We start from the raw sequence: 15,145 nt of genomic DNA, 5'->3' as shown, positions 1-15,145 counted from the left end.
TCTTTTCTTCACAGGTCACTTTTTCTAAACCTCTTATCAGTCATACCCTCTTCAACTTATTATAATTTTTCCTAAACCATGACTTTGAACTGTATTCCAGCCAAGGTTCCACCATGCCAGGAATAGCTAGAAAAATTGCCTCTCATGTCTTACATCCAATAGTCATGTTAGTTCACTCAAGAATGAGATTTTCCTGTTTTGTAATAGGAATCACACTGATGACTCGTATTTTATTTTGAGAACCATGGTAAGTCTTATATCTTTTTCAGTACAACTATTGGCTAATAGCCAGGCCTTATTTTAACTGTATGTGTTTTTTTCCTGTTTTCTACATTCAATGCTTTGCCCTTGTTTAAAATCAATCAGATGAAATTCAAAGCCAGCCATTTCTTTAATCCTGATCTTGCCCTCTAAAATGTGTGTGACATCCTTCCCAGGGTGGATTCAGCTGTAAAGTTTGTATATTGCATGGAATATGCAGAAACGCTTATACAAGAATAATGCATTGACTTTGAAAGAATCCAATTTGAGCAGGTTTGTATGATTTATTGAGTCTTTTTCAATGATCTTTTAAAGAAAACTACTGCTACCAGAGCAATTGTGTATTCACACAAGTTGCCTTCTCAATTGCCAGTGCTAGTCTCTTGCTCTCTACAAAGCCACTCGTTCTGTTTTCTTTCTCCAGCAGATTCTTTCCCCTATTCAGCAGAGCCTATTCTGTGAGTAGACATCTTTATCTTGCTGTTCATTTCCTGTTCCCGGTGACATAGAAAGGAATACGCAGTCCTGTCTGTGAGGGATACATCTATCATTGCCCCTTCACCTGGTTGCTTTTTCTAATCTTATGCCAGCATCTGCTTCCCTCTAGACTCTCCTGGACTGGGCTGATGTTGTATTTACTATGCCCCCTGCAATAAACTCCCCGAGGAGTGCATTAAACCATCTCTCTCACATTTCAGTAGATATCTTGGTTACCTCACCAACATCTTGGCTGCAACTTCCTATGAGGAATCAACCTTTGCACACATTATCACTTTGCATCTGGCATTCAGACCTTCAGTTCATCAAAGCTTGGAATTTATTCAGTTCAATGCTAATTTCTATCACACCAAGCATTACTAATTGAATTTGGGATGCTTTCTGCAGATTAGTTTTCCTCTCTCCCCTTTGCATCTTTGTGTTTGGCATAGGTGGATCCAGCTGAAGTACTGATGGCATATAAAGACAGATTAGGTACTTCCACAGCCTATTGCAGCTCTTTACTCTGTCCAGGCCAGAAAAACTTAAGCACCAGAATAGCCTGAATAGGTCATTAATATATACATGCCAAAAAATAAGGAACTGGGGAATGGCTCCAGTTTACTACCTGACTTCCAGAAGAGGAAAAAGAACTACTTCTGAAAAGAGATTGCACTGAATAAGTGAGCAAATTAAAAATTGGAAAGATGATAAGAGAAAGATTCAGTAAGTCTAACAATGCTTTGAAATCCTCTTAGTGCTGCTGTCACTACCTCAACCTGCTGCTCTGCTGCTTTGTTAAATCAGCCCTTCTAAATGCAGTACTTGTCAGTGACACTGCTTCCAACTTGGTGCCAGTTCAGTACTTCATGGAATTGATAAGGATAGCAGAAAAGGCAATTGCAACAGGAAGTTTTCTTTTTAAGCCTGAGCTCATACCAAATGTGGAAGGGCAAGGTTATCCATGATAAATCAATATATTGGCTGGTTGTCAATAAAGTGAGGCTAATGGTACAGTTTTTCCAAGGACAAAATTTTTATAGGCTTCAATATCCTCACACTTTACATTTATTGGTAACCATGACATAGCAGCATGAAAATTAAGGGTCTGCCATCATAACTACTTTAGTCTCCATTTGCCCTAAGCTTTTATCACCCATCTCAAAGTATGCTGACAATATATACCCCATTTTGCCTATATTGAGGTTATAGGCAGAGCTTATTTGAGTAGAATCTAGCTTTTAATATCGAAGGTCCCTGAACAGTAATCAACACACATTCTACAAAGCATTTCTATGTACGCTTAATTATAAGCACATCTAAATCCCATTAAAGTCAATGTGACCTAAGTACATGCTTAAAAATTTTCTACACAGAAAAGGATTTTTCTACATACCTAAATATCAAATTGGGATCTAAGAGAAATTATTAATGAGAAAATCAATTCTTAAGATCATTTTGTGCTTTTAAAAGCATATGCACAATGCAATCAAGTGTGGTAACTTCCTATGGAATATCTGCATTGGAAACTTCATATTTTTGTTCTAGCACAGTGATTATGTACAATACTGAAACCTGTATGTTTTGCAAAGACCTGTTATATTTATCTGAAAAGGAGGTGATTACGTCTGCTTATGGAACTATTCAACAAAAACTTTTAAATGTTCTTGGATTCTTTAGAAAACTACATTTTCTATGTGGGATTGTGCAAATAGGTGAGTTGAAAAAGACCAGGCAGCCCAAGAGCTGATTCAATGTCAGAAAGCAAGCTGATCAAGTGGATGTGACAGAGGTACATCAATAGTAAAGAGTTTTGACTAGTATAGATTAAAAGCCAATGACATTAGCAATACCTCCTGCCACACACAGATGATGCCAGTGCTTTATATATTATGCATACCAAGAACAATCCACCCACTATTGGAATACAATTATCTCTGCGGGAGAAGTGTGGCATACCATGATAGCAACCACATATTCCACCAAGGTAATTTGATGCAATTGCAACCATGAACACTTATATCCAGTAAGCATATTAAAATTCTCTACAGAAACACATACACACACATACACCCCTATATATATACATATGTTAGTCTAGCAGCAGAAGAGGGAGGAGAGTGCTTTAAAATACAATTTTCCCCTTTAAATTTCCATTTTGCATTATTATTATTTTTTAGAATCACTGAATCACAGAATGGTTGATGTTGAAAAGGATCTTTGGAGATCATCTAGGTCAACTCAAGCAGGGGGAACAGATAAAAAGATAAAAGTCCTTCTTGATTTTGTATAATCCAAGGTAAGCAAGATTTAAAAAATCTTCAAGCTACATCTTCTTCTTGCTCACTTCTTCTGCTCACCTCTGATTATGTTAATTGTGCCTTTTTCTTGGTTGTCAAAAGGATAGCAGCAATTGCCAACAACTAACATTTGTTGTCTTCCCTTCTTTTCCTCCTTTCCCCTTCTGATACAAGAAAATGGCCAGTAGCTGATAAATGGCCATCCCTGGTTGTCTGCAATAATCAATTTGACTGTAGTATAAAAAGTGTGAATTCAACTTCTGCATATTTATCAGTGCTCTTCTAGCCACAAGACACATCTTTAGTAATCTGATAAATCTGATAAAAAAAAAAATTCTCTTCCTCTTTATGACATTAGCCTTTAGTCCCAAAGGACTCTTGTGGTGTTAGACTATGTGGACATATGAGATGGCAGGAGGAGATGAAATATTTTGAGCTGTATACTGCAGCAGCTATATGTCATTCACATCTACCCTTCCTCTTTTGGCTGTCTGCACAGTTTTCAAGAGAGAAAAATGTATAGGGTGAAAATACAAGATTCTCTTTAAGGTGAATACATCAGACCATCAATTGTCAATAGACCTAGGGAATCTGATTCATCACTCTGTGATTCAGTGTTATAATAGTTTAACTCCACTGAATTTCAACCCCATTGTGCTGTTCTGGTGGAAGGGACCCATTTATGTGCAAACACATGACAGATCCAATTTAAAAAGACTTTCTCTCTAATTCTCTCTCTCTGCAGTCCATCATTTATACAGACAGTTAAGTGCTGCATGTACATATATTGTACATATCCACAAAAAGGTATGTTAAAAGAACTTGTTAGGTTGAGTGCTCAATAGCTCGGAAATGTCAGGTTTGAGGTTTCTTCTGCAATGTTAATCTGATCCCCTATACATATGCATTATGTTATAATCTTTAATTATACTATTACATAAGTTCTTTTCGACAGGACTCAGCCTCACTTAGGGCCATGAAAGTATGATGCTGACTTAGTGATCAATATGACGATCAATATTTTCTTTTACCTTCATTACTCTGACCCAAGTCTTTACTTACTCCATACAATTCAAAGCTTGTTTCTGAAGAGGAACTTTGATTAATTCCTCATGGGTTGCTCTAAGTTCATCACTAGGATATCCTGGTACTTCATAAATATGGATGTATTTATTTTTTACAATTACCACCGCTGGGGAACACGATGATACTACCCCTATTTCATAGGCAGGAAGTTGAGGCACAGAAGTCAAAATCAGCTGAAGACAGATTTCAGAGTACAAAGCATTATATTGATCTTCAACCCCAGTGATACGCTACAAGAATCCAGCCCTTCTACTTGTCATGTCTGAGGCAACAGTAGGCCCCCCTGAAAGCAGCTGTGAAAATCTAGTGTAAGTACCTTGCGCAAGATTACGTGGGCACTGTGGTAAGGGCAGGAATGGAATTCAGCTGCCACAACAACAAATAACCATCTTTGCCTCAATCACACTACTTTTCTACTTGCAGCTTTTATTCACAACAGATTATTTTTATTAAGGATTTTGAACATTTTAGTCTGCTTCAGTGAACTTTTGAAATTCCAAACATCCTGAAAAATAGGCAAACCATTTCTCATTCACTTTATGAATAAGAAATATACCTGAGAAGCAGTGACAGATGTCAAAATCCTTAGAATAAATGGAAAGTTGAGCAAATATACCAAAGAGAAAGTATTAGTTTAGATTTAGATTTTCTTTTTTCTTTTTTAATCTGAGAAAAAATTAAGCTTGGAAAAGTGATCCAAAATAACAGTCATATTATCATTAAAAGGCTAGATATGTACAAATATATTTGGTATTCTTTGAAATTCTGCAGCTTTGTAGGCTTCCAGGTTTGTAGGCTGATTTCTATAAGTTTCTAGAAGCACATTAGAAGCTCAGCCTTTGCCATATAAAAGGGCCTCTTTCTCTTATGCCTCTAATATGAATTAGATCTCAGATCATAAGCAAACACAGTTCTGTAGATTCAGGGGAGACCACTTGCTGGTATACTCTTCCCAGTTTGTTACACTGAGATACAAACTTTTCTATGTATATATCAATGCAGATTTAGTACAAGCTAACAGCAGTTTTCCTGGATTCATTGAGACTTTTGATGAATAACAAGAAGAATCTCAGTATGGTCATGTGAAAGTTCTGGCTCATTTGTTCTACAGTTACAAGGGGAATCCTTTGGAAAAAGGCCAAACTGTTACTGAGTTACCCAAGGAGCATCTCTAAATAATATCAGTTACATACACGTACATGCATGCATGCCTATGTAAGTACAATTACAGAAAATACATAGTTATAGCAATTAAATATACATGAACTATTGTTTTATAACAAACTTAAGACCTTCTCAAGAGCACTGCTATTTTAGGTAAAATATTCTTTGCATTTGCTCTTGAGACTCAGTTGAAGGTCAGCTATTAATAGTTATAAATTAGATTTTTTTAACCTAATTGAGTCTGTCTGTCATATTGCAAGAGTCTGCTATTATTTGACACCTAGTTTTCTTTTCCTCACTTTTCTAAGCTCAGATAGCCCAATAACAATAGTGAGACAAGTCCCTTTAGTGTTAGCTTCAGGTTGGTGAGAAAACTGACACTGAATCAGGAACAAAGCGATGTTCAAAAAAATCCAAAATGTTATTTGGGTAACTTACTGTGTAGGGCACTCCCTGTGGTGTGTGGCTCATTTCTGTGTATGCTGTGGTTGCTTTTATGGTTTTCCACAACAGCTAAATCAAAAAAAGGAAACTACAAAACACAGAAGAAAAGAGCATTGCTCTGTCAGAGAGAGTCACTGGTGCCAGCACACTGTGTAATGCTGAGGTGTGTGATGCTACCGGCAACAGCATCCAGCTGCATCCAGCCCTATCATTAACCCTCCCCACATCAATTTGCCTGGAAGAAGTATCACCACTGCTAAACCTGTTTCCCAGAACAGCAGCTCATAAAATAATAGTTTGGCACCTCTATGTTTATTTTTTTGCAATTTCTCCTCCTTTCTACCTTCCAACTCAGTCATGCCAACATCATAGCCTCAGCATGTTACAGCAATAGAAGAGCTTGACTGACTTTCCAGTACTTTTGCCCCATCAAAGAGCGATTTTAATCCACGTATTCGAATAGTGTCCCGGAACAAAGAGACAATCAGCTAGATTTCACATTATAATGTGAAACTCATCATTCTGCAGATAAGGGAAAAATTGCTTTGGAAGATTACTGTGGTCTTACGATTAGCTGCACTTGTGTTTTCTGATGTCTTAGATTTTGCATCTGGCTTGTAGTAAGGTCACTCAGTAATGTTAGTAGCATCTGTGTTTCGCAGATACCCAGCCTACCCCTGACAGCACTATATGCCTTCTTGAAATGTGTGCATCAGAAACTCCCTTCCAGATGAAGACTGCCGAAGAAATTCATCTAAGACCCTGTGCTACCCTCATAATTTGTGGCAGATCTAATGTTTTTCAATTTGAGAGGGAAGCAAAGGAGCTTGACTAAGCAAACTTCAGCTATATGGGGACACTGCTCAAAAATAACGGAGGAAGAGATCACGTGAGGTTAACAACTAAACTCCATTCTTGCTCCCACTCGCTCTTAAAAGGGTGGAGTGATGAGCCTGTGCTGCAATCCAATAGTTTGAGAGAAGCCTAAAAAGTAATCACAAAAATAGATGTGTGGTAACCACAGAAAAATCTGCATTATTTTCTGCAGATCTGGATATACAAGGCTTAAAAATCTTGTGCATGCCCAGTCTTTCCAGTTTCTATTCCTTTTTTTTCCACTGATTTCATGTCCATATTGAACAACTTGCTTAGCCCAAGAAACTCAGGGTATATATAGTGATCTAAATGGATTATAGTGGAAGTGAGGAACATGCATGACTGGAGAATCCAGGCCTTCATTGCCCTATTCTCTGACAAGGAATTATAGCACACAAGTGCCTGAACCACCTGGCAGCCCATGGCAGCCCAAGATGGTATATCTCCAGAGAACTGGGTAGAGCCAAGAAGATGTGCCAGCTTGCGGCTGAGAGTGGTACAACTGTGAGGCTGTGCTGCCCTGCAGTTAATAAAAATTAACTCAAAAACTGTACCATGCTGATCAACTACATCACTTTCAGGATAGAAAGTTATTCCAGGACCTCTGTACTTGTCCTACAAGAGTGCTCAAAAGCAGCAATTTATATCTAGGCAGTTTATTAGGAAGAATAGATTCCATGACAGGATCCTGGAGAATTCACTTTACTAAAAATAATGATGTTAACTACTACATTTCTAATATAATTTCTCTCTCCTCATAGACGGGAAGCAGGGATAATACTAAAAAATATCTTGAATTTCAGGTGTATTTTGATGTTCATGCCAGTATCTGCTTGTAAAACTGTGTTATAGCTGGGAATACTTTGACAATGCTATAAAAGCTGATTTTCTGGCACTGCATTAGCTCGTTCCTGGAAGAACTGTTTTCTATGGTACAGTACTTAATATGTCGCAGAATAAAGATTTTCAAAACACTAGTTCCATGGGCACAGCTTAATCATTCATGCATTCAGCTACTTTAAACTACCAATTTATTTCCAGAATAGAATATATATACAGAACAACAATATATATTTCTCTATTAAAAGAGATGAATGAGTAAAAGGACGAGAAAGATTTTTTGTTTGTTTTTTGTGGGGTTTTTTGTCCTCCATAGGAAATTGTATATTTGCAACAGCAGTTATAAGATAACTCAGGAATGTATAGATAATCTTACTAACTTGCCTCTTTCTGCTACAAAGTAAAATACACTTCTCTACTATAAACCTCTGTAGCACGGTGCATATATTAAGCATAAATAAACCAGCCAAAGTCAATTCACTGCACATATGATTCTTTCCTCTCAGAGAAGACAAAGGGAAGGCTAGACTACATATAAATTCATAATCTCATTGCTTATTGGAAAGGGGTTAGACTCAAGATGAATGTGACATAAAAACCTGAATACATTGTGGTAGTAACTCTAGCTTTATCCTAACGGGAGAAGAATGTTTAATTGCACTCAGATACCGATGAAGGGGCAGATCCAGAAAGTCAGTATTTGAACTGACGTTTTAAATTCACCTGAAATTTGGGGTTTACAGCTCAGTCTATGTCTAGCAAGTGCACAGTTAAAGTTTTTAGATGTTTTTCCATGATTAGACTTTCCATCTACTCCTTCCATGACCGAGGAGCTCTTTCTATCAATAGCTAGAATAGCTAACATAAACATATGCTGTGTCAGACTCATCTGTATCATCGTTGTCCAACACACATGTTCCTAGTTTTCTTCTGAGATGTCTGTATGATAGTTCACTTCAACTTTGAAAGGAAGAGCCAATGCAATTTCAGATTTTAATAAGAATGGCCATTAAACATTCTGCTACAAAATATTAAAGCTAATTTTGCATCTTTAAAATTTCTTTGCCTGTGGATGAGTGTATAAGGGAATAAACATTTTTAATTAAAGCTGCTTAAAAAGTAATAGACTTCTCTGTTTTTACTCAAGCAATTAGTCCAATATTCAACAGTTTACATTTTCTTCTATTTAGAAAGGAAACTTTGGCAATGGAGAGGAATATCAATCTTCTGACCATGTTTAGTTCTGAAGAATGATTTTAAGATTTTTTTTTTTTTTTTAAGTATAACAGGGACCAAAAAAAGAGAAAAAAAATATTTTACTCTTAGAGTCAGATTTCTATCAATCAGCACTCATCCCAAATGCCGTCACTTGAGGATTTGGGGATTTTTAAAGCTATGTAGAGTATTGCATTCATGGCAATTATTGGTTTCCTAGCTTTCCTGACTTTAAGTCTACTTCTGTCTTCTCTTCTTATCCCAGATTAATGGGAACTCCTCCCTAAAACAAGTGCTCAGCAAAACACTCCAATAATGTAGTTTAAAATTTTGAGCAATCACACACATGCCGTTGTTTTGGGCTAAGTTATACACAGACATTTTGTTTTGAAGCTCTTAGTGTTTCTTACCATAGTGAAGAATGAATATTAATGTATCTAGTTTCAATAAAATTTTTGCCGTAACAGATCACTGCCTGCAAGACAAATTCCAAAAGAGACATAGGACATCCACTTACCTCAGTGCCTTTGCTATAAGGGCTGAGCACAGTCCCTTGATATTCATTATTCTTGAAAATAAAAATATGTCAATATGAGCTAAAAAAAAGTAATCAAAAGACAGAAATGCCACTTATTTATGGCATCAGCATTCATTAGTTGGTCTAACTGGACTTGCCCCTATCAGAAGTGCCTACTGGACTGAGTTGTCCACAGTTGGTCAGTTAAGGCTCTGTTATGCTCCCTAATCCCACCAGGCACATGTTTCACTTTCACTCATGTGAAGCTCCTCTCCAAGACACCATACAATTTGTATGGACTTTACTCTCACTGCTGAAATGTTCCCCCATGCATTGTGCCTCCCTGATGTGTCTAATTGTGTTATGTTGTCAATTCTATGAAATCTACTGCAAAAAGTACTTTCTTCTTTTGTCTTTTCTGTGTGCTGTTGTGTTTTCTTTCTTGTATTAAGTGTTTGCTAGTCTTCTATTAGATGTTTTCTACTTTAATTAGCTGTTTGCAAGTCTTCTGGCTTTAAACTATGTAGGTTATAATCAAGCCAAAATGCTTCATTTTGACTTTTTTTTTCTGTCAAATACTTAACATATGCTTGAGTAGTTCTGGGCAGGTGCATGTAACTAACTGTAGAAATACAATATACTGATAGTGTCCAAATAGAAAAGACACACTCAAATGGTCACGGATGTAAGGTATTTTTTCCAGACTATTTTTTTCTGAAAATAATTATTTGTGAAGTAAATCTAATATGGATTAAATCAATGGATACATAAAGAGTCTCCTTTAAACATTTGTTTGACAATAATGTCTATTAACTCAGCTAAAATATAAATCTCAAAATCTGAGCAACGTGTGTATTCATGTGTTGGTTCATCTTTGTTCACATACTTTGCAAATAGAAGTTCTAGTTATGTTCAGTTACCATTATTTTAGGTTTAATCCTCTGATCACCCTAGGAATTTTTTCATAGGGATAGGCATTATTTATACACTCTGATGAAGACAATTTGGCAAGGTAACGTACATAACAAATGTAAAAAATGTAAAATAATTCATAAGGAATCTCAACCCTCTTCTAAGCCTTTTTCCTTTAATACTGTTCATATCAATGTAGAGTAAATGTCACTTTAAATCAGAACATACACGTATCTAAAATTGTGAGACAGCGCTAAGTATGAAAATCTGCATAGGAACATTGCTACATTTGAAAAAGATTGTATCTAAGTCAGTACATTGTAAGAAAGAAAGAAAGATCAGATATTTTTAAGATATATGAAAGGAATTCCTAGAAGAAAATGAGGAGGAAAAAATGTCAATGACATTTAAAATGTGAAAGTTTTCTTACTATGAGCACAACGATTAGCTGTGACAGGGACATCTAAATACATCATGAGGAGTTGCATGTAAAGAGCTGTATATAGAGAACCATTAGAAATGCATGATTACATCTCCTGTTGCTTCAACAAAACCTCTGAAGAATGAATTATGTATATATATATACATAAAAGAAGATATAAGATATCTCTTATATCTATAACTCTATAGAAGATATAGAAGAAGTCATAATATTTTCTTCTGTACCATCTCAGGCTTCTCAATTCATGATTTTTTTCTTTTGTAAATCTCATAATATTCTATGTTCTTCTTAGAGCCTAAACTCTTTCTGTCAGATAATTGTTTATATAAAAATTTAAGCTTTCTTATTTTAAATGTTTCCAATCTTCATACTGGCTAATTAAAGCCTGAAGGTGCACAGATCCTGAGAGTTTAAAAATAAATCAGCAATTAAAATACACCTTCAAATTAATATTAAAAAAAATTAATCACAAATATTTGGTCTTTGAATGTTCAGAGATGGTACATTTCATGTACTGGTATACAAATCTACTAATTTACACATCTGCACACACATTCTTCTGAAGAGGATTCTCACAACATACTCTATCTATGGAAAGCTGAATCATCTCACAGAATAAACAACTTTCTCATATTATACAATGCCATTTGAGTTGTACTGAATAGCCAAACAATTATAATCCATCTTAAAAAAAAAGAGAGAGAGAGCGAGAGAGCTATGCTATTGCTTTGTCACTCTTTCAAAACAACACAAATGATTAGGATGCACAGTTAAATACAAAGGAAGAAAGGGAGCTACATGTGCTGCATGTACTGCACTCCCAAAACAAAAAAAATGTTCATTTAAAAGGCTTTGAGCTGGTTTATCAGTATGCTAGATTTCTGAAATGCTCAGGAAATCCAGAACATTCCACATGAGTTTGGCTTCTTCTGCTTCTCCCCTCAGCATTCTGAATGTGTGTGTGTGTGTACATATATATACACACACACACACACACACACATATATATATATATATATTCTGTAGGCTTGTTATTAAATGGGTGCTTCCTAGTATTTCTTAGAGGAACAATAAGTGTTTCTAAGGTATTTTCACAGAAAGATAGATAAGAGATGCTCTCTCACTCCCCCCCCCCCAAAAAAAAATCACAGATGATTTCCGTACATGTAGATTTAATTGACTCTGAAGAAAAAGGAGGAATAGATATACAGACAGAATTTGTTACCACTTAATGTAATCCATCCATGTATTAGTTTTCATTCCACAAAGGAGTGGAAGGGTAAAATCACTCTTCTGACAGCCAAGCAGTGGAAGAAAAGAAAAAAAGCAATGCAGGCCTTATGACTCCTTCTCTACACCCTTTCTCTGCCATGGGCAGGAAACAAGAGAACATGGCCTTGCACCGCAGTTACAGCAGGATTAAACTGCCAGGCAGCTGCAAAAAAGCCATAGGGTACCTGAAAGGAGAGATATGTCTCTTCTGTATGCATGACCTTTGTCTCTCCTCTCTGATTGAAGACATGCCTCTGTAATAAATGCAGCTCAAGTAAAGGCCCTAATGCTCTAGGAGTGCTCTGGTCAAGGGATATCTAGAAGAGTGCTTTCAGGTCTGGTCCATATTGTAGAGTTCAGCTTCTATATGAGGTGCAGAGTCACCCAACACCTATTATTTGCTCCCAGGGACTATTTCAGAGAAACAGAGTTTTACAATCATTCATTGTATTTTCAAGAAAATGTTGACATTTTTCCTGCCAATGAGGCGGGCCTCTTGAAACCGGTCCAGGCCCTATGCGAGATCAAGTGCTGAGATCAGAGAGCTACTTGTGTTCTAGACAGCAGAGCTTCAGATCTGAGGGCATAGGATATGCTGTACCTTACAGCCAGATCTCATTGCTGGGATATGTGAAACTTTGTTAAACAGCAGCTCTCCATGCCTTTGGGGAAGAAGGTGTGGACAAAGGTGCTGAGATCAAGGCATGGAGTGGAATGGTCAGTATGGGGAAATAGCAACAAGAAGAATTATGGGAAGACCCAATAACAATGGAAAAATATATTTTTATATATATATATATATATGTGTGTATGTATGTATGTATACACACACATATACACAAATGTATACATTTATTTATGATGTGACATGCAGAGTGTTCAGCCATCAAAAGGCCAACTCCCACATAGTATTAAGAAAATTATTCCAAAATGTTCGTGTTTAGCTTAAAAGTCAATCCATTAAAAAAGTCCCTTAAAAGGAGAGGTTCTATCTCACTGTCTCAGTAAATTGACTAGCTCCCTGTGATCCTCAACTAGTACAATAAGTTTACTCTATCTTCTTGTTTTAATGATTTGTTCTTCTAAAATCTCACTGAAATATATTTAGCAGTATTAAAGAATCAGTCAGGAACCCTGCCTTCTTCAGCCAACACTGTCCTCAAATGGCAGAAGAATCTGTCAGGATCACTTCACGGAGATAGTTCTCTTCCTGAAATCTTCTCAGGTTTTTGGGTAGATATACATATGTTGGCATAAAGATATTAGATTCTCTTAAAAATATATTTGAAAATAACTATACATAATTACTTTTTTTACAAAGTATCATTAAAGGTATCATTAAAATGTTTGCAGAAACAATGTAGAGCAAATTGGATTTTCTAGAAAGGCTAATTCAATCTCGCACAAATTCATCTGAATCTAATATTTTTACTGCCTTCCATATTCATTGTGCCAGTTCTTCCTAAATACTTAGCCATATGTGATTTACAATTATGCCCATCATTGATTTTCTCTTTTCTCCTTTTGCACAAAATATAAAAATCAACAACAATTAATGATGTTCTTCAATCTTTCTGGAGAAACGAGAGAGACAGAGATCTACAGATGTTACTGACAGTTACCATGGTTATAAAATGTGCTTTCTTTCATCAAGCTCATTGTACATTTTCTAGTGTGAGACAACAGAGATAATTTACTATATCTATAAAGTCCACAGCTTTATAAAAGAAGGAAGACAGTATATAATTAATAGTTTATATTACACTCAGGACAGTAAAAACTCTGTTATATTCAAAGGATTTCATGACATAGTCCAAATATTTAATATTCAGTATGATCATCCATCAAAAGATCTATGTCTGATTAATATATATATATATATATAATATATATATATATATATATCTGTTAATACAGATATACAGATAGTAAATGGAAGTTCAAAAAATTAAGCAATGGGAAAAAAAAAGGAAAATTAAACATAACAAAAACAAAGCAGCAAGAATAGTACAAATCATCTCTAGCCAATAAACTGTCAACTTCTTTATCAAACCCAGCTTGAGAATCTGAGGAATTAACTTCAGGAATAGCTTTGCACCGTCAACATTCATTAGATAAATATCTAGTCTTGTTCCAAAAAAGTACACTGCAAAATAGCCAAATGACATTGAAGAAAAATCAGAATTAAGAAATAGCTGTGTAACCCACAATATATTTAGAAACACAAAACTCCATTACAAAAGGGATTTTCTCCCTGCATATTCCAGAAAAACATGTAATCACTTTAAATAATTGATGGGAAAGTTCTGAGTTGATCTCTTTTGCCCTTAAGTACTGCACTATGAGGCTGTTATCAGAAATATTCTATGTATTAGAAATATTTTTTTTCAGCTTTCAGTGGTAGACTAAATATTATGCCAAGAAAGTCACAAGCAGTTTATATAGTATTGCTTCTAGTCAATCTAATCCCTTCGCATAGACTTCTGATTCCCATCCAGATTTCAAATGTCTGCTCTCAGCATCTTTTTCCAGAATTTTTGTTTTCCAGTAAAGTGTTTCCTTTCATTAAGTCGCATTACAGACTCCTTACTCTCACCTTTCTCTACTGAGCATCTATCAGTATCCATATTTTACTTTTCCTCCCGTTGCCTTTCAGCTTTCATTATGCTCATTAGAAACACATCTATATTTTTGCTTTCATCTTTTCCTTTAAGGATTTGAAGGATGACAGAACAGTTTTCAAAGAGAGCTGGGTCAGTAGCATAAGACATTTCTGATGAGATTTTTCTACCATGCAAAACAGAGCAAAACAGAGCAAAACAGAAAACAAACTAGACCTGTGTGAAATTACTATTTTTTTTTCTTTCATAAATTGTCTTCTGAGAAAACATAGCTTTTTATGCCTCCTGGTGAGCAATCTGGGAAAAATTTGAAAGAACAATCTACTATAACTCTGTTACTCCGGTTATAATTGAATTGATTGTAAGCTTTTGGACATAGACTTAATATTCATATATATGTCATTTAGTCCATTGGATAGCTCTTATTTTCACATAGATGTTTTGAGATTTTACTAAAACTGAGTAACTTCTATTTTATACCAATAATGCTAACAATTATGCTTTCATATCTAAACTGAAAACTTGTTGTAAAAGGGCTTCAATATTTGTAAAACTTGCTTTTGTTCAGAGCTGTAAATCTACTAGCGTGTGCTAACTTCAAGAATCTCTTCATTTTGTTCACAGCACCCAAGTGTGGAGTCTGGGAAAATTCTTTTTTTCACATCTTTCTTTATCTCAAGTAATACCTTTGTTACTCACAAACTTATGGAAATAATAT

The sequence above is a fragment of the Rhea pennata genome, chromosome 1, assembly GCF_028389875.1.
Source record: "Rhea pennata isolate bPtePen1 chromosome 1, bPtePen1.pri, whole genome shotgun sequence".
Lineage (NCBI taxonomy): Eukaryota > Metazoa > Chordata > Aves > Rheiformes > Rheidae > Rhea > Rhea pennata.
The sequence above is the reverse complement of the archived record's forward strand: the minus strand, read 5'-3'. Positions refer to the sequence as shown.